Source organism: Salmo salar, chromosome ssa15 (assembly GCF_905237065.1).
Source record: "Salmo salar chromosome ssa15, Ssal_v3.1, whole genome shotgun sequence".
Lineage (NCBI taxonomy): Eukaryota > Metazoa > Chordata > Actinopteri > Salmoniformes > Salmonidae > Salmo > Salmo salar.
In genome coordinates this window covers 49,805,374-49,829,518 of record NC_059456.1, presented here as the reverse complement: position 1 = coordinate 49,829,518, position 24,145 = coordinate 49,805,374, and the positions used below count along the sequence as shown (strand labels likewise).

The 24,145-nt window shown below is 41.7% G+C and overlaps 1 protein-coding gene across 2 annotated transcripts in view; it reads right to left on the bottom strand.

Annotated features, from left to right (window-relative positions):
• LOC106596863 (leucine-rich repeat and fibronectin type-III domain-containing protein 2) overlaps window positions 1–24,145 on the bottom strand; it is a 197,290-nt gene that overhangs the window by 60,473 nt on the left and 112,672 nt on the right. For both annotated transcript variants that reach the window (XM_045695816.1, XM_045695817.1), the window contains one exon: window positions 17,790–17,890. The gene's annotated coding sequence lies outside the window, so the exon portion shown is untranslated. The remainder of the gene's footprint in view (window positions 1–17,789; window positions 17,891–24,145) is intronic.

Genomic DNA, 24,145 nt, shown 5'->3' with positions numbered 1-24,145 from the left:
CATCTGTGTCATACAGATTGCAAAAAGCTGGGAAGAGATTTTTGATGTACCCCATGGCACAGTTGATATAGACAATGCAAGATTCAAGACTTTTTGTTTATTTCAACAAAAATTATTGTACAGAATTCTTGCCACCAACAAAATGTGGAATATTTAGGGCATACAATCATCACAGCTCTGCAGATTTTGTTGTGAGGATACAGAAGCAATAGACCATTTGTTCTAGTATTGCCTGTCCACCAATGCGCCAACAACCAACAAAATGAACAAAAGAGAAAAACAAAGGAAAACAACAACGAAAAAACTAAAGACATCAAGGAAAACAAAAATCAAAACAGCAAGGCTAACTAACTGTATGCGTTGGAGTGCATGTGTGGCACTGTTTACATGTGTGTGTGCACGTGTGCGTTTAAATGCGATTGTGTGTGTATGCATGTGTACGTGCGTACAAGCAGCCTCCAGCAAAAAGGTATTGGATGTAACAGCGGTCCCCTCAGTGTCATTCAAACATACTTTTTGTTGTTGTTTACTTTTACTTAATTTTTTACTTTTACCTTTGACTGTCATTCTATCCCTCGCCCAGCAACTTCACTCCCGCTTGTCTCCAGTTCCACATTTCAACCCACAATTTCCCTCAGCCCACCCCACTTATCTCTGCTGGCCACCCTCTTCAGATTTCTACCAGCCATATATCTTTCAACTATGCTGTGATGTTTAACACACAATTTAAATCTGTCTAATCTAATAGAATCCACAGATTGCAAGTTGAAGATAAATACTTTTACTAAGAGTATTAGTAATTGACTGACCAGGTCTCTCCAGATCTCCCAACAATGCTATTTCTAAGGTCAATTTTAGATGCATGTTATGTTTTTCATCCATTCCTTAACCTGAGAACAGAAACAGGCTACTGGGACAGTGGCAAGGCATTTTTTTTTCAAAATATATACTTTAATGTTCGCTAGCTGGACAGGCTAATGCAGCCAGGTACTAAACTGTAAACCAATCATAACATTTGTACCAGCCATGGTACTATCTCTACTGATCACGTTGCCAATCACATTACCTAGACAGCTGGTGACATCTCAAGAGAGATCTCCGTCTGACAAATTGTTATCGGGTAAGTTTTAAGTTATTTCTAATCGAACTATTTAGTTATAGAAACATGACACCATCAATGCAAGCTATAAAATGACTCCCAATTTAGAACACAGCAACCTTAGAAATGTAAGTAGAACAAGTAGATCTGGAGCAGATAGCTTTATCACTAGCTGCATGTCATTCCAGGACAAGGAGTTGTTTATTCCAAGTCATTTAAGTCAACAAACACACTGTGGTCAAATCTATTCTTGTTGGATTATGCAAGGCTTTAGCGAAGTCATTATTGTTTAGGAGTTATTACTTGAATTGCATGACTGATATAAAGTCAAATATTCTAACACTGCACTTTTCTTTCCCTGAAAGTGGATTTTCAGTCTAAAGACAAATAGGCAAAAATCCCACAATCTGTGCACGTAAATAGATTTTATGGACATTATATGATGTTTTAGGGTAATCACTTTTACCCTCTGAAAAATCTTTTGAAGCAATCGTTAACAATTTTATTTTAAAGGGACGGGGGATGTTTTATTGGAATGAATTGCGGATCACTTTAACAGGAGAGGATTTTCTGCAGGAGAGGATTTTATGTACTTCACTGTCTCAGTCATTGCCCTTCTCTCTGGCTCCACTAAGAGTTTCCACTGAAGCAGAGTGTATCAATATTAGAAATGCCCATGAAATTCTACGGATTCCTCCGTGTACTGTATATAATTTCACAGATATAGGGGGATTCCAACATCCCTCATCTCCTGTTTCCACCCTGCCCGACTCAGAATAAGATGACATATCACCTTTTACTGGCGACAAGACAGGTGTAATAAAACAAGACTGAAACATATATCCTCCCCTACAGCATGGTCCACTACATTGTTTTTACCCCCATCGTTGGTTGATGGATTTGGTCTGTATGAAAAAAGCAGGACACAGCTAGGCATAGTTGGCATCAGGCTACAGCAGATTAAAAGAAATGGCTGCCATTGAGAATACCCCCATATACTGCCCCTCTGTTACCTCTCATTATCAAAAGTAACAGTATCCCCATTCACATCCAGAGGTCGAATCTTATCATCCTCTCCATCTAGAGGAAGCATTACTGAGCAACATAAAGCAGGGCTACCTGTGGTGGCTGGGTCAGAGAGGTGGAGGATGTGCCTCCTTCTCACACCATGGATCTAGGCAACTCCAGCTGTGTTCACAACAGAAGCCAGGAAATAGCCCATTTCAAAAACAGACAAAAAGTATTGCTGTCAAAAAGATATAGCAAAATAGTATTTTTTACACAAGCAATAAGACTTTTCCTTTACTTTTATAAAGTAACAACAACTGGACAACTTTGATTCAGCAGCACTAGATTCTACTTTCAAGTTTAGGGTAACGAAATTAGGGTTTGAGATTGAGATTCCTCCCGCTGTTTTCTATTTACTTGAAGAGATAAAAATGCATAATAAAAACATTTATTCATGTTTTTCTGTGGAAATGAAACAAATCATTCTGGCAAGGCATGTGCAGCAGGGAGGGACACAATACTTTTGAAGACCTCTGGCTTTGTAGTTGGCTAGCAAGGCAAGAGAAATGTTTAAATCTTCAACATATTTCCCTAGGTGGTGGGGGGCCATACATAGCAAGCTATCTGCTTTAGTTTTCGAGATGATCAATCTCTGTCTAGGGAGGAGCTGGTTTTTACATATTCTGTATATTTATTTATTCTGAACACATTTCCGTTTGTTGGCAATGTAAATTCTTGCAATTTTTTTCAAAATACATACTATAATGTTCACTAGCTGGACAGGCACATGCAGCCGAGTACTAAACTGTAAAACAATCACAACTTGTGTACCAGCCATCGTTTTTTTGCCTTGTTGTAACTTATTTTTTTACTTGTTTTGTACATAATCTCTTATGACTGAAAATAACTTCTGGACATCAGAACACCGATTACTCACCACGAACTGGAAGAAGCTTTTTCCTTTAATGACTCCGATGAGTCCGACTTGAAGGATATACTGCTTTCCCGGGAACAGGCCCAAATCCCTGTCATTTGCATGAAGAGAAGACGGAAATAAAGGGGGCAGAAGTCGGGCTGCCTTCTGAGAATTCGTAGGCGAGCAAGTAAAACCCCACTGCCATCCGTTCTATTGGCAAACATGCAATCATTGGAAAATAAAACCGAAGACCAACGAGCAAAATTAAACTACCAACGGGACATTAAAAACTGGATAGAACAGCAGCCTCTGGAAAGACAAGGGCAGTCTATGTATATCTGTAAACAACAGCTGGTGCATGATATCTAAGGAAGTCTCAAGGTTTTGCTCACCTAAGGTAGAGTATCTCATAATAAGCTGTAGACCACACCATCTACCTAGAGAGTTTTCATCTGTATTTTTCGTAGCTGTCTACATACCACCACAGACCGATGCTGGCACTAAGACTGCACTCAATGAGCTGTATACGGCCATAAGCAAACAGGAAAACATTCATCCAGAGGCGACGCTCCTAGTGGCCGGGGACTTTAATGCAGGGAAACTTAAATTTGTCCTACCAAATTTGTTAAATGTGCATCCAGAGGGAAAAAAACTGTAGACAACTTTTACTCCACACACAGAGACATGTACAAATCTCTCCCCCGCCCTCCATTTGGCAAATCTGACCATAATTCTATCCTCCTGATTCCTGCTTACAAGCAAATATTAAAGCAGGAAGCACCAGTGACTTGGTCTGTAAAAAAGTGGTCAGATGAAGCAGATGCTAAGCTACAGGACTGATTCGCTAGCACAGTCTGGAATAAGTTCCGAGATTCTTCCAATGGCATTGAGGAGTACACCACATCAGTCACTGGCTTCATCAATAAGTGCATCAATGACATTGTCCCCACAGTGACTGTATGTACATACCCCAACCAGAAGCCATGGATTACAGGCAACATCCGCACTGAGCTAAAGGGTAGAGCTGCCACTTTCAAGGAGCGGGACTCTAACCTGGAAGCTTACAAGAAATCCCGCTATGCCCTCCGATGAACCATCTAACAGGCAAAACGTCAATACAGGACTAAGATCGAATTGTACGACACCGGCTCCGACGCTCATCGGATGTGGCAGGTCTTGCAAACTATTAGACTACAAAGAACAGCACAGCCGAGAGCTGCCCAGTGACACGAGCCTACCAGACGAGCTAAATTACTTCTATGCTCGCTTCGAGGCAAGTAACACTGAAATATGCATGAGAGCATCAGCTGTTCTGGAAGACTGTGTGATCACACTCTCCACAGCCGATGTGAGTAAGACCTTTAAACAGGTCAACATTCACAAGGACGCAGGGCCAGACGGATTAGCAGGACGTGCACTCCGAGCATGCGCTGAACAATTGGCAAGTGTCTTCACTGACAATTTCAACCTCTCCCTGTCTGAGTCTGTAATACCAACATCTTTCAAGCAGACCACCATAGTCCTTGTGCCCAAGAACACCAATGTAACCTGCCTAAATGACTACTGACCCATAGCACTCATGTTTGTAGCCATGAAGTGCTTTGAAATGCTGATCATGGCTCACACCAACAGCCCTAATAGATCCAAAGATGATGCAATCTCTATTGCACTCCACACTGCCCTGTCCCACCTGGACAAAAGGAACACCTATATGAGAATGCTATTCATTGACTACAGCTCAGCGTTCAACACCATCGTGCCATCAAAGCTCATCACTAAGCTAAGGACCCTGCAACTGGATCCTGGACTTCCTGATAGGCCGCCCCCAGGTGGTAAGGGTAGGTAACAATACATCCGCCACGCTGATCCTCAACACTGGGGGCCCATCAAGGGTACGTGCTCAGTTCTCTCGTGTACTCCCTGTTCACTCATGTATGGCCAGGCACGAATCCAACACCATCATTAAGTTTGCCGATGACACAACAGTGGTAGGCCTGATCAATGACAACCACGAGACAGTCTGTAGGGAAGAGGTCAGAGACCTGGCCATGTGGTGCCAGGCTGTGTGGTGCCCTCAACGTGATCAAGACAAAGGAGATGATTGTGGACTACAGGAAAAGGAGGACTGAGCACGCCACCATTCTCATCGACAGGACTGTAGTTGAGCAGGTTGAGAGCTTCAAGGTTGTTGGTGTCCACATCATCAACAAACTAACGTGGTCCAAGCACACCAAGACAGTCGTGAAGAGGGCACGACAAAACCTATTCCCCCTCAGGAGACGGAAAAGATTTGGCATGGGTCCTCAGATCCTCAAAAGGTTCATCGAGAGCATTCTGACTGGTTGCATCACTGCCTGGTATGGCAACTGCTCGGCCTCCGACCGCAAAGCACTACAGAAGGTAGTGCGTATGGCCCAATATATCACTGGGGCCAAGCTTCCTGCCATCCAGGACCTCTATACCAGGCGGTGTCAGAGGAAGGCCCTAAAAATTGTCAAAGACTCCAGCCACCCTAGTCATAGACTGTTCTCTCTGCTACTGCATGGCAAGCGGTACCGGAGCGCCAAGTCTAGGTCCAAGATGCTTCTAAACAGTTTCTACCCCCAAGCCATAAGACTCCTGAACATCTAATCAAATGGCTACGCAGACTATTTGCATTGCCCCCCCCCCTTTCACGCTGCTGCTACTCTGTTATTATCTATGCATAGTTACAATAACTCTAACTAAATGTATATATTACCTCAATTACCACAACTAACCGGTGCACCCACATGTTGACTCTGTACCGGTACGCCCTGTACAGTAGGGGAAAAAAGTATTTGATCCCCTGCTGATTTTGTACGTTTGCCCACTGACAAAGAAAGGATCAGTCTATAATTTTAATGGTAGGTTTATTTGAACAGTGAGAGAAAGAATAACAACAAAAAAATCCAGAAAAACGCATGTCAAAAATGTTATGAATTGATTTGCATTTTAATGAGGGAAATAAGTATTTGACCCCCTCTCAATCAGAAAGATTTCTGGCTCCCAGGTGTCTTTTATACAGGTAACGAGCTGAGATTAGGAGCACACTCTTAAAGGGAGTGTTCCTAATCTCAGCTTGTTACCTGTATAAAAGACACCTGTCCACAGAAGCAATCAATCAATCAGATTCCAAACTCTCCACCATGGCCAAGACCAAAGAGCTCTCCAAGGATGTCAGGGACAAGATTGTAGACCTACACAAGGCTGGAATGGGCTACAAGACCATCACCAAGCAGCTTGGTGAGAAGGTGACAACATTTGGTGCGATTATTTGCAAATGGAAGAAACACAAAAGAACTGTCAATATCCCTCGGCCTGGGGCTCCATGCAAGATCTCACCTCGTGGACTTGCAATGATCATGAGAACGGTGAGGAATCAGCCCAGAACTACATGGGAGGATCTTGTCAATGATCTCAAGGCAGCTGGGACCATAGTCACCAAGAAAACAATTGGTAACACACTACGCCGTGAAGGACTGAAATCCTGCAGCGCCCGCAAGGTCCCCCTGCTCAAGAATACATATACATACCCGTCTGAAGTTTGTCAATGAACATCTGAATGACTCAGAGGACAACTGGTGAAAGTGTTGTGGTCAGATGAGACCAAAATGGAGCTCTTTGACATCAACTCAACTCGCCGTGTTTGGAGGAGGAGGAATGCTGCCTATGACCCCAAGAACACCATCTCCACCGTCAAACATGGAGGTGGAAACATTATGCTTTAGGGGTGTTTTTCTGCTAAGGGGACAGGACAACTTCACCGCATCATTTGACGGGGCCATGTACTGTCAAATCTTGGGTGAGAACCTCCTTCCCTCAGCCAGGGCATTGAAAATGGGTCGTGGATGGGTATTCCAGTTTGACAGTGACCCAAAACACACGGCCAAGGCAACAAAGGAGTGGCTCAAGAAGAAGCACATTAAGGTCCTGGAGTGGCCTAGCCAGTCTCCAGATCTTAATCCCATAGAAAATCTGTGGAGGGAGTTGAAGGTTCGAGTTGCCAAACGTCAGCCTCGAAACCTTAATGACTTGGAGAAGATCTGCAAAGAGGAGTGGGACAAAATCCCTCCTGAGATGTGTGCAAACCTGGTGGCCAACTACAAGAAACGTCTGACCTCTGTGATTGCCAACAACGGTTTTGCCACCAAGTACTAAGTCATGTTTTGCAGAGGGGTCAAATACTTATTTCCCTTATTAAAATGCAAATCATTTTACAACATTTTTTACATGTGTTTTTCTGGATTTTTTGTTGTTATTCTGTCTCACTGTTCAAGTGAACCTACTTTTAAAATTATAGACTGATAATTTCTTTGTAAGTGGGCAAACGTACAAAATCAGCATGGATCAAATACTTTTTTCCCCCACTGTATATAGCCTCGCTATTGTTATTTTACTGCTGCTATTTAATTATTTGTACTTGTATTTCTTCTTATTATTTTTAAGTGTATTCGGCGCATGTGACAAATACGATTTGATTTGGTAATATCGCTGCTGATCACGTTGCCAATTACCTTATATAGACAGCTGGTGACAAATCTCAAGAAAGATCTCCGTCTGACAAATTGCTATCAGGTAAGTCTTTAAGCTTTTTCCAATCTAACTATTTAGTTATGGAAACATGATACCATCAGTGCAAGCTATAAAATGCCTCCCAACTTATAACACAGCTGATATAGTAATTTAGCAAGCTTGCTAGTGAGCTAGCTAGTTGCAACAAGTAGATCTGTAGCAAATAGCTTTATCACTAGCTAGCATGTCATTCCGGGACACGGAGTTGTTTATTCCATGTAATAATTTAAGTCAACAAAAATATATATGACATGTAGTCTAAATCTAATATAGTCATCAGGGCAGAACCCATACATTTAATTCATACTGAAAAATGTAAAATGCCACATTAATAGTTGGAGTAGGATGATTGCAAAACACCCTGCCAGAGTCTATCAGGATGTTAATTTTCTAGCTCACAACTCCATTCCTTTTCTGTGAATATTTATGTTATTCATTCTTGTCTTTCACTTTTGTCTCACGTGGTCTATTCAGCTCTCATGTGTCCTGCTCTCAGAGCTCAAACACAGTGCTATTAACCAATCATGGGCTGATTCACTCACCTGTGAGGAGAACCATCCTGCTGCAGTTTGAACAAGGCCTGCCATCAGTATTTAGACATTGGGACCACATGCATTTGCCTGTTGTCTTTTCTTTGTTGGTTTTGTCTTACACAGCCTAGTGCATTTTAAAGTTGAAGAAACACCAACTACACATGCTTTTTTTGAGCATCTCAAAGACTAAATTCAATGTAGAATTAGTTTAACAAGTCCCTGTCAGGAGCCCAGGCTTATGCCATAGATGATAGTTCTCGTCTCTGGACCACACAATATTTAGACTGCATTCTTCTAAGGGACTTGTCTCTCTCGGTCAGCTACATTGGTGACCAGGGTGGGATCCTTTCGATATGCCTATGGGGCCAGGGCACACACATTCTCCTAAAGAGAAGGGGCAATACTGAAGCATGCATTGATGACCGTTCTCCATCAGAGGCCCAGCCTTTTGGCATAGATCAGGGATGGGCAACTGCCCCCACCCCACCTTTTGAAGACCCTCAGATGAATTTCCCAAGAATGTATCTTTTTTGGAACTCAGTCATGATCTGAACTTATTGTTGTGAGTTAGAATAGTAGAATACACAAGGTGCAATTTGTATTGCACCTTTTTTTTATGTCAGTAACTAATAGTCAGTCAATTAGCCCATGTCAGCTAACATTTTTTTGATTTCTAAGTTAATTTAGCAGCCAGCTATCTAAACTTATCATGGTCGAATTACCGGCCGAGGGGCCCACATTGATTTTGTTAGTCAGTCTCGCTCAGATATTAAATTCAAAACTGCAAACATTTCTCTCCACCCAACAGCAACATTTGTGGAATTGCTTGAAATTAGTTATAAAATAGCAACATTTTCTATACACCGCTTGGCAAATTTTTTAGAATTGCAAAAAAAAAAGAAAAAAGATCTCCGCTTTCAAGAGGGGGGTCACTAAAATGTTTTGCTTGCAGTGTGTGTGTGGGGGGGATGGATATGGGTACTCAGGGCCTGCGAGCAACTGCAGCCCCTCATTAGGACTTCTGTTTTTTTGTGGCCCCCACCCCCATCAAAGTTGCCCATCCCTGGCATAGATGGTAAAGCTCTCATTTATGGACTGCAACATTGTAAGACTGTGCCCTCCACGACACTTGATATACATTGATTGGTAAGTTAAACTATATTTAGATACTTCAAATACTGCCTGAGACACCTTTGCTATTTGTCTCTGTGAAACACTAAATGTGATTGTGTTCTTTGTTGTAATGTATATGCATGAAACGTACATTATGGAAAACACGTCTCATAGTCAGTAGAATAATGAATGGATTGGCAAGGTTTTGGGACCTTCAACTTTTAGAAGGTTAGAAGGAAAGTTAATATACTCACATTCACTGGACATTGAGTATTTGAAACTCAGACATTCATTTCCCAACTGCTGTTTCTATAATTCTACAGGCTCTATTATTATCCATACCTTATATTCCAATGGATCCAACATTATGCATGCCCACCATGGTATTGGGCAGCAGCTATTTGAGAACTCATCTGGTTTAGAAATCAAACTCGGGTTATCTTACTGCCGAGCACATTGTACAACTGTTTTTAGAGAAGAGTGTATAGCAAGGTATGCTATAAGTGCAAGCTATGCCACATGTATTGGCTAATATGCATATATAGCTGTTGTTTTTTAAACCTCCACTCTAACATACAGTATCAGTCAAATGTTTGGACACACCTACTCATTCAAGGGATTTTCTTTATTTTGACTATTTTCTACATTGTAGAATAATAGTGAAGACATCAAAACTATGAAATAACACATATGAAATCATGTAGTCACCAAAAAAGTGTTAAACAAATCAAAATACATTTTATATTTGAGATTCTTCAAAGTAGCCACCCTTTGCCTTGATGACAGCTTTGGACACTCTTGGCATTCTCTCAACCGGCTTCATGAGGTAGTCACCTGGAATGCATTTCAATTAATAGGTGTGTCTTGTTAAAAGTTAATTTTGGTTGTGATAAGGTAGGGCTGGTATACAGAAGATAGCCCTATTTGGTAAAAGACCAAGTCCATATTATGGAATTAACAGCTGAAATAAGCAAAGAGAAACTACAGTCCATCATTACTTTAAGACATACAGTTCAGTCAATACAGAACATTTCAAGAACTTTGAAAGTTTCTTCAAGTGCAGTCGCAAAAACCATCAAGTGCTGTTTTTATTATATATATTTTTTTATTTCACCTTTTATTTAACCAGGTAGGCAAGATGAGAACAAGTTCTCATTTACAATTGCGACCTGGCCAAGATAAAGCAAAGCAGTTCGACACATACAACAACACAGAGTTACACATGGAGTAAAACAAACATACAGTCAATAATGCAGTAGAAAAATAAGTCTATATACAATGTGAGCAAATGAGGTGAGATAAGGGAGGTAAAGGCAAAAAAGGCCATGGTGGCAAAGTAAATACAATATAGCAAGTAAAACACTGGAATGGTAGATTTGTAGTGGAAGAAAGTGCAAAGTAGAAATAGAAATAATGGGGTGCAAAGGAGCAAAATAAATAAATACAGTAGGGGAAAAGGTAGTTGTTTGGGCTAAATTATAGATGGGCTATGTACAGGTGCAGTGATCTGTGAGCTGCTCTGACAGCTGGTGCTTAAAGCTAGTGAGGGAGATAAGTGTTTCGAGTTTCAGAGATTTTTGTCATTGGCAGCAGAGAACTGGAAGGAGAGACGGCCAAAGGAGGAATTGGCTTTGGGGGTGACCAGAGAGATATACCTGCTGCAGCGCGTGCTACAGGTGGGCGCTGCTATGGTGACTAGTGAGCTGAGATAAGGGGGGACTTTACCTAGCAGGGTCTTGCAGATGACCTTGAGCCAGTGGGTTTGGCGACGAGTATGAAGCGAGGGCCAGCCAATGAGTGTACAGGTCGCAGTGGTGGGTAGTATATGGGGCTTTGGTGACAAAGCGTATGGCACTGTGATAGACTGCATCCAGTTTATTGAGTAGGGAATTGGAGGCTATTTTGTAAATGACATCGCCGAAGTCGGGGATCGGTAGGAAGGTCAGTTTTACGAGGGTATGTTTGGCAGCATGAGTGAACGATGCTTTGTTGTGAAATAGGAAGCCAATTCTAGATTTAACTTTCGATTGGAGATGTTTGATGTGAGTCTGGAAGGAGAGCTTACAGTCTAACCAGACACCTAGGTATTTGTAGTTGTCCACATATTCTAAGTCAGAACCGTCCAGAGTAGTGATGCTGGACGGGCGGGCAGGTGCGGGCAGCGATCGGTTGAAGGGCATGCATTTAGTTTTACTTGTATATTAGAGCAGTTGGAGGCCACGGAAGGAGAGTTGTATGGCATTGAAGCTCGTCTGGTGGGTAGTTAACCTGTTAGGGCTAGGGGGCAGTATTGACACGGCTGGATAAAAAAACATACCCGATTTAATCTGGTTACCACTCCTACCCAGTAACTAGAATATGCATATACTTATTACATATGGATAGGAAACACCCTAAATTTTCTAAAACTGTTTGAATGGTGTCTGTGAGTATAACAGAACTCATTTGGCAGGCAAAACCCTGAGACATTTTCTGACAGGAAGTGGATACCTGATGTGTTGTATTACCTTTAAACCTATCCCATTGAAAAACACAGGGGCTGAGGAATATTTTGGCACTTCCTATTGCTTCCACTAGATGTCACCAGCCTTTACAAAGTGTTTTGAGTCTTCTGGAGGGAGATCTGACCGAACAAGAGCCATGGAACGATGATGTCCCATTAGACACCTGGCGCGCGAGTTCATGTTGGGTACCCTCGTTCCAATACGTTATAAAAGAGTATGCATTCGTCCACCTTGAATATTATTCATGTTCTGGTTAAAAAAGGCCCTAATGATTTATGCTATACAACGTTTGACATGTTTGAACGAACGTAAATATATTTTTTCCCCTCGTTCATGACGAGAAGTCCGGCTGGCTTAGATCATGTGCTAACAAGACGGAGATTTTTGGACATAAATGATGAGCTTTTTTGAACAAAACTACATTCGTTATGGACCTGTGATACCTGGAAGTGACATCTGATGAAGAGAATCAAAGGTAATGGATTATTTACATAGTATTTTCGATTTTAGATCTCCCCAACATGACGTCTAGTCTGTATCGCAACGCGTATTTTTCTGGGCGCAGTGCTCAGATTATTGCAAAGTGTGATTTCCCAGTAAGGTTATTTTTAAATCTGGCAAGTTGATTGCGTTCAAGAGATGTAAATCTATAATTCTTTAAATGACAATATAATATTTTACCAATGTTTTCTAATTTTAATTATTTAATTTGTGACGCTGACTTGACTGCCGGTTATTGGAGGGAAACGATTTCCTCAACATCAATGCCATAGTAAAACGCTGTTTTTGGATATAAATATGAACTTGATAGAACTAAAAATGCATGCATTGTCTAACATAATGTCCTAGGAGTGTCATCTGATGGAGATTGTAAAAGGTTAGTGCATCATTTTAGCTGGTTTTATGGTTTTGGTTACCCTGTCTTTGAATTGACAAAACATTACACACAACTCTTGTAAATGTACTGTCCTAACATACTCTAAATTTATGCTTTCGCCGTAAAACCTTTTTGAAATCGTAAAACGTGGTTAGATTAAGGAGATGTTTATCTTTCAAAGGGTGTAAAATAGTTGTATGTTTGAAAAATTTGAATTTTGACATTTATTTGGATTCAAATTTGCCGCTCTTGAAATGCACCTGCTGTTGATGGAGTGCACCACGGGTGGCACGCTAGCGTCCCACCTAGCCCATAGAGGTTAACACAGTGTCCAAAGAAGGGCCAGAAGTATACAGAATGGTGTCGTCTGCATAGAGGTGGATCAGAGACTCACCAGCAGCAAGAGCAACATCATTGATGTATACAGAGAAAAGAGTTGGCCCAAGAATTGAACCCTGTGGCACCCCCATAGAGACTACCAGAGGCCCGGACAACAGGCCATCCAATTTGACACATTGAACTCTGTCAGAGAAGTAGTTGGTGAACCAGGCGAGGCAATCATTTGAGAAACCAAGGCTGTTGAGTCTGCCGATGAGGATGTGGTGATTGACAGAGTCGAAAGCCTTGGCCAGGTCAATGAATACGGCAGCACAGTATTGTTTCTTATCGATGGCAGTTACGATATCGTTTAGGACCTTGAGCGTGGCTGAGGTGCACCCATGACCAGCTCTGAAACCAGATTGCATAGCGGAGAAGGTGCGGTGGGATTCGAAATGGTCGGTAATCTGTTTGTTGACTTGGCTTTCGAAGACCTTAGAAAGGCAGGGTAGGATAGATATAGGTCTGTAGCAGTTTGGGTCAAGAGTGTCCCCTCCTTTGAAGAGGGGGATGACGGCAGCTGCTTTCCAATCTTTTGGAATCTCAGACGACATGAAAGAGAGGTTGAACAGGCTAGTAATAGGGGTTGCAACAATTTCGGCAGATCATTTTAGAAAGAAAGGGTCCAGATTGTCTAGCCCGGCTGATTTGTAGGGGTCCAGATTTTGCAGCTCTTTCAGAACATCAGCTGACTGGATTTGGGAGAAGGAGAAATGGGGAAGGCTTGGGCGAGTAGCTGTGGGGGGTGCAGTGCTGTTGACCGCGGTAGGGGTTACCAGGTGGAAAGCATGGCCAGCCGTAGAAAATTGCTTATTGAAATTCTCAATTATAGTGGATTTATCGGTGGTGACAGAGTTTCCTATCCTCAGTGCAGTGGGCAGCTGGGAGGAGGTGTTCTTATTCTCCATGGACTTTACAGTGTCCCAGAACTCTTTTGAGTTTGTGTTGCAGGAATCAAGTTTCTGCTTGAAAAAGCTAGCCTTAGCTTTTCTAACTGCCTGCTATGATGACACTGGCTCTCATGAGGACCACCACAGGAAAGGAAGACCCAGAGTTACCTCTGCTGCAGAGGATAAGTTAGAGTTAACTGCACCTCAGAAATTGCAGCCCAAATAAATGCTTCACAGAGTACAATAACAGACCCATCTCAACATCAACTGTCCAGAGGAGACGGCACGAATCAGGCCTTCATGGTCGAATTGCTGCAAAGAAACCACTACTAAAGGACACCAATAAGAAGAAGAGACTTGCTTGCACCAAGAAACATGCGCAATGGACATTAGACTGGTGGAATCTGCCCTTTGGTCTAATGAGTCCAAATTTGAGATGCTTGGTTCCAACCGCCGTGGTTTTGTCAGATGCAGAGTAGGTAAACGAATGATCTCCACATGCGTGGATCCCACCGTGAAGCATGAGGAGGAGGTCTGATAGTGTAGGGGTGCTTTGCTGGTGACACTGCCTGTGATTTATTTAGAATTCAATGCACATTTAACCAGCATGGCTTCCACAGCATTCTGCAGGGATACGCCATCCCATCTGGTTTACACTTTGTGGGACTATCATTTGTTTTTCAACATGACAATGACCCAAAATACACCTCCAGGTTGTGTAAGGGCTATTTGACCAAGAAGGAGTTTGATGGAGTGCTGCATCAAATGACCTGGCCTCCACAATCACCCGACCTCAACCTAATTGAGATGGTTTGGGATTCCTCCACAGAGTGAAGGAAAAGCAACCAACAAGTGCTCAGCATATGTGGGAACTCCTTCAAGACTGTTGGAAAAGCGTTCCTTATGAAGTTGGTTGAGAGAATGCCAAGAGTGTGCAAAGCTGTTATCAAGTCAAAGGGTGGCTACTTTGAAGAATCTCAAATATGATTTTTTAACACTTTTTTTGGTTAGTACATGGTTCCATATGTGTTTTTCTTAGTTGTGATGTCTTCACTATTATTCTACAATGTAGAAAATAGTCAAAATAAAGAAAAACCTTGAATTAGTAGGTGTGTCCAAACTTATGACTGGTTCTGTACATGACACAAACACACCTTTCTATCAACGTGCTTGGGTTTCAATGCAAAGTATACTGCTCAAAAAAATAAAGGGAACACTTAAACAACACATCCTAGATCTGAATGAAAGAAATAATCTTATTAAATACTTTTTTCTTTACATAGTTGAATGTGCTGACAACAAAATCACACAAAAATAAAAAATTGAAATCCAATTTATCAACCCATGGAGGTCTGGATTTGGAGTCACACTCAAAATTAAAGTGGAAAACCACACTACAGGCTGATCCAACTTTGATGTAATGTCATTAAAACAACTCAAAATGAGGCTCAGTATGACATCCCTACAACGCCTGGGCATGCTCCTGATGAGGTGGCGGATGGTCTCCTGAGGGATCTCCTCCCAGACCTGGACTAAAGCATCCGCCAACTCCTGGACAGTCTGTGGTGCAACGTGGCGTTGGTGGATGGAGCGAGACATGATGTCCCAGATGTGCTCAATTGGATTCAGGTCTGGGGAACGGGCGGGCCAGTCCATAGCATCAATGCCTTCCTCTTGCAGGAACTGCTGACACACTCCAGCCACATGAGGTCTAGCATTGTCTTGCATAAGGAGGAACCCAGGGCCAACCGCACCAGCATATGGTCTCACAAGGGGTCTGAGGATCTCATCTCGGTACCTAATGGCAGTCAGGCTACCTCTGGCGAGCACATGGAGGGCTGTGCGGCCCCCCAAAGAAATGCCACCCCACACCATGACTGACCCACCGCCAAACCGGTCATGCTGGAGGATGTTGCAGGCAGCAGAACGTTCTCCACGGCGTCTCCAGACTCTGTCACGTCTGTCACGTGCTCAGTGTGAACCTGCTTTCATCTGTGAAGAGCACAGGGCACCAGTGGCGAATTTGCCAATCTTGGTGTTCTCTGGCAAATGCCAAACGTCCTGCACGATGTTGGGCTGTAAGCACAACCCCCACCTGTGGACGTCGGGCCCTCATACCACCCTCATGGAGTCTGTTTAAGACCGTTTGAGCAGACACATGCACATTTGTGGCCTGCTGGAGGTCATTTTGCAGGGCTCTGGCAGTGCTTCTCCTGCTCCTCCTTGCACAAAGGTGGAGGTAGCGGTCCTGCTGCTGGGTTGTTGCCCTCCTATGGCCTCCTCCACGTCTCCTGATGTACTGGCCTGTCTCCTGGTAGCGCCTCCATGCTCTGGACACTACGCTGACAGACACAGCAAACCTTCTTGCCACAGCTCATATTGATGTGCCATCCTGGATGAGCTGCACTACCTGAGCCACTTGTGTGGGTTGTAGACTCCGTCTCATGCTACCACTAGAGTGAAAGCACCGCCAGCATTCAAAAGTGACCAAAACATCAGCCAGGAAGCATAGGAACTGAGAAGTGGTCTTTGGTCCCCACCTGCAGAACCACTCCTTTATTGGGGGTGTCTTGCTAATTGCCTATAATTTCCACCTGTTGTTTAACCCATTTGCATATTCCATGTGAAATTTATTGTCAATCAGTGTTGCTTTCTTAGTGGACAGTTTGATTTCACAGAAGTGTGATTGACTTGGAGTTACATTGTGTTGTTTAAGTGTTCCCTTTATTTTTTTGAGCAGTGTATATGATTGAATGTCTATTTAAGCATGCAGCTAGTTACTTGAAATGAGAAATATAATCATGCCAAAACATGATAAAAAAATGTAGTTCACTGACAGAGAGAAAGTAAGCACAAATTGACATTTACAGTAGCTGGCTAGGCTAGTCAAACTGTAACATTGGCTAGCTTTCAATAAATTGGCTAAATGGTCAATGGAGTTACTTCTTCATAAGATCAAGACAATTCATATTGCATGCTGGGTATTTCAAATGCACTCGAAAAATGAAATATTATTTATAGATATATGTAACGGCTTTCTTTGGAAGAATGGGACCAAAGTGCAGCGTGGAACGTGTTCATGATTTTCATTATCAAAAACACTCAAACAAAAATAACAAAACAAAAAGCCAAACAGTTCTGTCAGGTACACTATACAAAACAGAAAACAACTACCCAACAACACAGGTGGGAAAAGGCTGCCTAAGTATGATTCCCAATCAGAGACAACGATAGACAGCTGCCTCTGATTAGGAACCATACTCGGGCCAAAACAAAGAAATACATGACATAGAATGCCCACCCCACACCCTGACCTAACCAAATAGAGAAATAACACGGCTCTCTAAGGTCAGGGCGTGACAATATATCTGTTCCTCTTCATCAGACAGCAGCTCACCTTTTCACAAGAGTCTGTGTTTACATCATAGATAGAAGCAGGCCTTTGGCTGAAATTTAATTTAATGATCTCCTCTCTCGGGAGGGAATGATAAACTTCACGTTTTTTGGAGGCTGCTCGAGGGCCCTGGCTGCATTCTGGATCATCTCTTCCACTCTTAAGGTCACCCAGGGGTTGGTCTGAGAGAAATCATAAACCTGCATGCTTCTACGTGCCCTACGCTGCTCAACACTTGCCACGCCAACACTCAAGACCATCATCAGTCCAGCCTCATACCACCTTGTTCCACCTAAACCCTTCATTTCCCAAGACCTTCTCCATCAAAAGCGAAGGCCTTTGAAGAATTTATCAACCTTTGTTTTTCCTCTAGAGAACTTTGTTTTTGTACCAGTAAGGTTAAGGCTCTTAGGTATTGGGTCTGCTGTAGGTGTGTGAGATGAGTGGTTTCCCAAACACCTGTGCTGTGTTCTGTGCTACTTACCTGTATTGTGTTGTGTCACTGCCATAGGTTCACTCACGGGGCATCGCCCGTCAATCACAGCCTGCACGTCTCTTCCCACCACACCAGAGGGAATGGCCAACCTGGAGGGCACACACACACCAACACACACAATCTGCTCAGTTTACACATGGAAACACGCTCCGATCAGCTCAAACACAGATAATGTGTAAATAGCTAGAGGAATTTTGAAAATCTAATGGATGTGGCATTCCTGTACAAGTAGTGGTCAAATTAGCCCCTTGTACAGTACGAATACGATTTATTGCATAATGGGTTCCGGCTTCCAATAATACAAATCTAGTCTTGGTGGATGCATAAGAGCTATTTATTTAGCATCAATGCAATAGACAGCCTCAACTTAAGTCCTTATGATTTAATGTTTTGTGTTGGATGAATTTGATAAAGATTTTCAGAGCAGCATTACTAAAAAAAACTCTGATTCCTCTTATAACCCAGTGGAATCTGAATCTGAATATGACTGTCAAATGCCCTGCAAAGGGGATTTTGTTTCTAGACGTATCCATAGAACAGCCTACGAGATGCAGGGGAGGGGATCCCCGTATCTGGGCGGATTTCTGAGAGCTTTGCGTCAACGCTTCAACACGCCGTAAAATGGTTCCTCGGGTAGACCCCAACATGTCAATGTCTGCAAATCCTGTCTGATAAATAATAAAAATAAAAAAACAATGAGGTGCACTCACTACAAGTGTGGGAGCTCAAACTGAATATAAATGAAATGCACATCCATACCAATGTAGTCGTTACCCTGCAGCTGGAGCTTGCATCTCTAATCAAGATACAGTAGGTGTGATAGGTGGCAAAGGTTGGCATGTTACCAAGTCTGCCATCTAAATAGTGCCCAAGAGGGACAAAATAAAGATGACTCATGCACACTGAGTATGATGACGTTAGAAAATAGTTGTCTTACTGAATACAGTAAGTGAAGAGGGACAAAACAGTAGAATCAAAGAGCTACCTAAACTGTGCCATAACACAAGTAATTGCGTTCCACTAGTTTGAACAGACACAGAAAACACAGACACCTCCCAGACAGACAGCTGAATGGGTTTGCTTGACAGAAACATGGATAAATAGTGTGAAGCCCATTGTAGCAGTGTAGACCTCTCAACTACATTTAAGATAATTCAATCTGACAGAAAATAATTGTGATAAGAAAGTGTTTAATAACCTACTTCATATAATTACAACCTAGCGCACCTGCCAAACTCATTAGCTCTGTGATATTAGGGTGAAGGATTGAGCCGCATTTATGTAAATTGAGAGCTTGATGAAGTTATAATAAATCGGATAGCACTGGATTATGAGGCTTTATGAGGTAGAGACATTACATGTTTTTTAATTGTGTAGCTTCCTATTCTTGCAAAACGTTCAGTTCGAAAGACACATGAGTCATAAACATGTTAACTGCATAGGGAGATATGTGCAAGACAGATTGCTTTCTGCTTTTTTTGCAAGACTTCAGGGAATAAATGTTTGCTTTCTAACATAAATAGAGCCTTCAAATCAATTTCAGGCCTAACCTATTTTCATAATGATCTATCTCTATTCATCTAGCACTTGGATGTGCTATACACTGCAACAAAGAGCAGAAGGTATAAGAGGATTTCAATTCATTCACCCCTTAAAACCCTTGACTGCTCAAACTCATCAACACACACTCTCATCTATCAGAATTTGAATTTCATCTGTATAAATATGCAGAACATTCTTTGAACACAGTTAGTTTTCGACTAACGACACAAGCTAATGGTCGCTTTTTTCTTTAGCCCATATTGAAAGGAGGATTCTGCTTTTCCCATTAAGTGGCTAATGTTCCATAAGGTTGACAGATCATCACATTTGCACAGCTATTTTTGCTTCTGCGTTTGCCATCGTGCAAGATAAACAAAGTGCAAAGCAGAATCTTACACACAGGAAGAGGACTTGATCTCTCAGCCTCTTAGCAGCCACCTCTGCTTAAGGGACAGATCAACATTTACTGGGGGTTGTCAAACTTTTCTTTTGCTTCTGGGAGGGGTTATGTGTTTTTTGGGGGGGCACAGGGGAGGGTAGTGTGTTTTTTCTCTGGTTTATATTTGCTCTTCTGCTTGTATTTTCACTATAAACTATGGCTTGACTTACTTTTGATATTACCCTACAAAAATGTTTGTGAAGGTTTGGTATGGTGTGGCTATTATTAAGCTTTAGTTACTGCAGGCCTATGATACAAAGGCAGTGCGCCTCGGCGTTCCAACTGACTGAAGAATGTTTCAGTCCTACCAGAGTCACTCCTATAATCTAACAATATAATCCTTCTCTTTATACAAAATATTTGTATTGAAAATTAATGAATTACCCTCCTTCTGTAAATGCATGTCGGTGTTGTAGCGTTTCACCGGTATATCGCTCTCTCTCTGGGGTTAGGCCTAAGCTTCTCTTACGTTATACAGGCTATGTATTTATTTGAATATCAATATCATACAGTGGACACCTAAACCTTCGCATGCAATGCCCTGATAGATTTAGTGCTGAAATCTCTGACAGCTGAACTGTAATGTGGACAATTATTGTTTTAAGAAAGTAACCCCAAAATATTAAATAAAAAGAGGCTATACCTAGCTAGAAATACCCTAAAGACACTAGCAAGTGCGCAAGTCCAGTGTTACTTTTATTATGCCTGCACATCATGGTTCACCAGCAGCCCCAAACATCTAAATAATAAGCTACCAGCCAAACAAGCTTGTGAGAATTGTACTTCAACTCCCCCTCATACTCATCTGGAGGTTATTTCTGTGTCAGTATCTACTTAATGTGTCTGTATCTATGTAAAACATAAGGACCACAACGGAAATAAGTCCCCGACTTTATTGTGCAATCCTGGTCACTATAAAACATATTTGTGTATGAATTATTTTTAATTAACTGACAAATAAAATCAATCAATCAATCCAAACTGTGCAGTGGCCAATTGATGAATGGAAAGAGACATCTGTTACAAAACACTAAAAAGTTCAATAACATTTGGATGTTGTCAAGCCAAGCCTTCGATACTGGGTAAGCCTACAAGGTAGGGAGGGATGCATTTTCTGTTTGTAAAGATTGACATAGTCAATTTATTGTGGTGTTGAAAACACAAACCATGATATTGAAGTACCTGAAGTCAGTATGCAAGGTTTATTGGTTGCGTGGTGCATTGGCACAGAAACATTGGCACAGAAATTCGTTGCATATATTTTATATAATTATAAATATGACATCAAAATATTGAAAATCTGATTTTCCCCTAGCTAATCATTGTCTGCAGCTGGCTCTGATCGTAGTGTAATGAAACAGGCAGGGAGAGTGAGCTATTCTGTGGTGGTCGGCGAACCCACCACCTTCTGGCCTGTAACCTTGTGTGGCATCGACTGTGCCAGAAAAGCATACTGTAGTGGCAAAGTCGATATCCACATTTATAAACAGAGGGTAGCTACATTTGACCAGAACCCCCCCCCCAATCTCTCGTGGACAGACTGTGTAAATCGAGCATCTGACCAAATTACACCAGATTTTAGTTCTGTGAAATTAACATCTGCTAGGTATTTCTCACCTCATCCAGAGCCAAATCCTTTGACTTTCAAATGTTGAGATCTGAATGACTTCTACCTATTCCATAGAGAGAGATGGAGATAAATGGAGAGAACTCTGCTCCAAACACAGGGCCGGTAATTAGTAAACTGGCAAAAGGGAAATGGCTGCCAAGTGAGTCCGACTATCTTGGCTGCACTGTATCTCATTCTTAAAAATCACCAGAAGCTTTGCTTTGCTTCAGAATGCTTTGCTACAACGTGGATTGATTTAGAGATCATTGCTAATAATAATAGTAATACCGACAGGGAACACTTTGGTAAGGTGAAATATGCTATCTAATGTCCAGCCTTTAAATACGCTGATCAGGAGTGTGTGGGTTTCACAAGCTATCACCAGTTCCCTTAATCAATGACTACTGTTTAACCTAATGAGCATAGTTAGAATAACAAAGGCTGTATTCGGGAAATATTGGACCTCTATTTACGAGGTTTCAAGCTTTTTTGGATGTGGCTTGATTGTATGGTTGTTCCAATTCCCCAAAGAGCCAGCGTAGAAATGAACACTCTTCAGATCATAAATTCAACATTATTCATTTATTCCCCGGTCTCCATCAGAACGCTGATGAGGAAAACAAGGCATATTCAGAAATTCATACAGAAGGGGCATTTAACTCTTAACCTACGACAGGAATCATCAACTAGATTCAACCCCGGGCCAATTTTTTCTGGAGCGGATGGTCGGGGGGCCGGAACACAAATTCACTCTGGCTATCTACTCAGATTTCAGAGAACTTTTGTCTGAGTGTGCCAGAGCGCAGAATAACTGATGAATTTACGAATGTGCAACACTCGTTGAATATGACTGGTGTCAGTAAACGTCTGCAAAGACAAACTATTTCAATTGTTGCCAGCAGCACAGTTACAGTCACCAACACTCTGGATAACATGACAAGAGCCGAGTAAAGGCGAGTAAAATGGTTAAAGTGAGGTGTTATCTCATTTGTGTCTGGAAGTAGTGAGCAAGCTAGCCAACTTTACCCAGTTAGCTTGGGTGCTTGATTGCCATTGTGAGGTCAGAATGCTTGGATCAACTCTACTCCTTGGCCCGAGCGTCCAGTGTGCACTCTGAACGCTCCAAGTGTGAAACATTCCGAATTTACAAACGGACAATCTGACAATGCTCTGAATTTACGAACGCCCAGAGCAAACTCTGGCACTCCAGAGTGAATGTATGAACTCACACATAATTACAAATCATTTGTAGACAAAAAATTGACCGCAAATTGACTACAGATATAATATTTGACTAAAACATGTTCATTTCAAACCTTGCTTACATTTGTATATGATCACATCTCTCTATTATGAGTGGAAATACTTGGGAAAAGATTTCCAAAATTAAAATCAATTGGAGCTGATTTCCTGGTGTTTTGACAGTCTTTTATGTCCAACAATGAACATACCATTTTTTTTTTACTTGGGGGCCAAATAAAACCCTGCGCAGGATGCCATTTGGAGAACCCTGCCATTCGAGGTCCGGAGCCTGCTGGTTTTCTGTTCTACCAGACAATTAATTTGCAACCACCTGATGTTTCAGGTCGAAATCAGTCCCTGATTAGAGGAGAACAATGAAAAAATGCAGTGGAACTGGCTTTGAGCTCCAGAGTTGAGTTTGAGTGACATACAGTGTCCTTGAAGTTACAGCAAGCATGACAAAGAGGTTTATCAATATTTTTTAATTCTTCTCATCTTTGATATCAAAGACAACTTGATATCTCCAGAGCACTGGTGGAAAAATGTACCCAATTGTCATACTTGAGTAAAAGCAAAGGTACCTTAGAAGAAAATGACTCTAGTAAAAGTGAAAGTCACCCAGTAAAATCCTACTTGAGAAAAAGTTTAAAAGTATTTGGTTTTAAATATACTTAAGTATCAAAATGGAAAGTAAATGCTAAAATATAAAATGATATATAATAGTAAAATATAAAAGTATAAATCATTTCAAATTCCTTATTTTAAGCAAACCTGACGGCACCATTTTCTTGTTTTTTATTTATTTACGGATAGCCAGAGGCACACTCAGACATCATAATTTACAAATGAATCATGTGTTTAGTGAGTCAGAGGCTGTAGGGATAACCAGGGATGTTCTCTTGATAAGTTTGTGAATTACACCATTTTCCTGTCCTGCTAAGCATTCAAAATGTAACGAGTACTTTTGGATGTCCTGGAAAATGTATGGAGTAAAAAGTAGATCATTTTCTTTAGGAATGTAATCAAGTAAAAGTAAAAGTTGTCAAAATATAAATAGTCAAGTGAAGTACAGATACCCCCCAAAAATGACTTAAGTAGTACTTTCAAGTATTTTTTAAGTACTTTACACAACTGCTCCAGAGCCAGTATTTCCTAGATACAAATAGGTTTGAAACGTTCATCCCCCACATGTCACAGAGGAAAGAAATTCTAGTGCTGACGTTTTGGGGCCAGTTTTACACCATCCTAAGAGTCCTAAGACCATATTCTACTCCTTCACATGTATACCTTCAGATGCCCAACACTGAAAAATGTATCTTAAATAAAAGGCAATCAATGGTGATTTTCTCTCCGCCAACTGGATTAAACAGAACTTCCTGGAAAGCCATCTCCAGGCGCTAAACAGCACTAAGAGGTTGAATTTAAAAGGCGATTCCTCTTGGCGGACACACAGAGGTGTGGATTCTGCCTCCTCTCATCGGACGCTATTTATATCTGCTGTCTGTGATCATT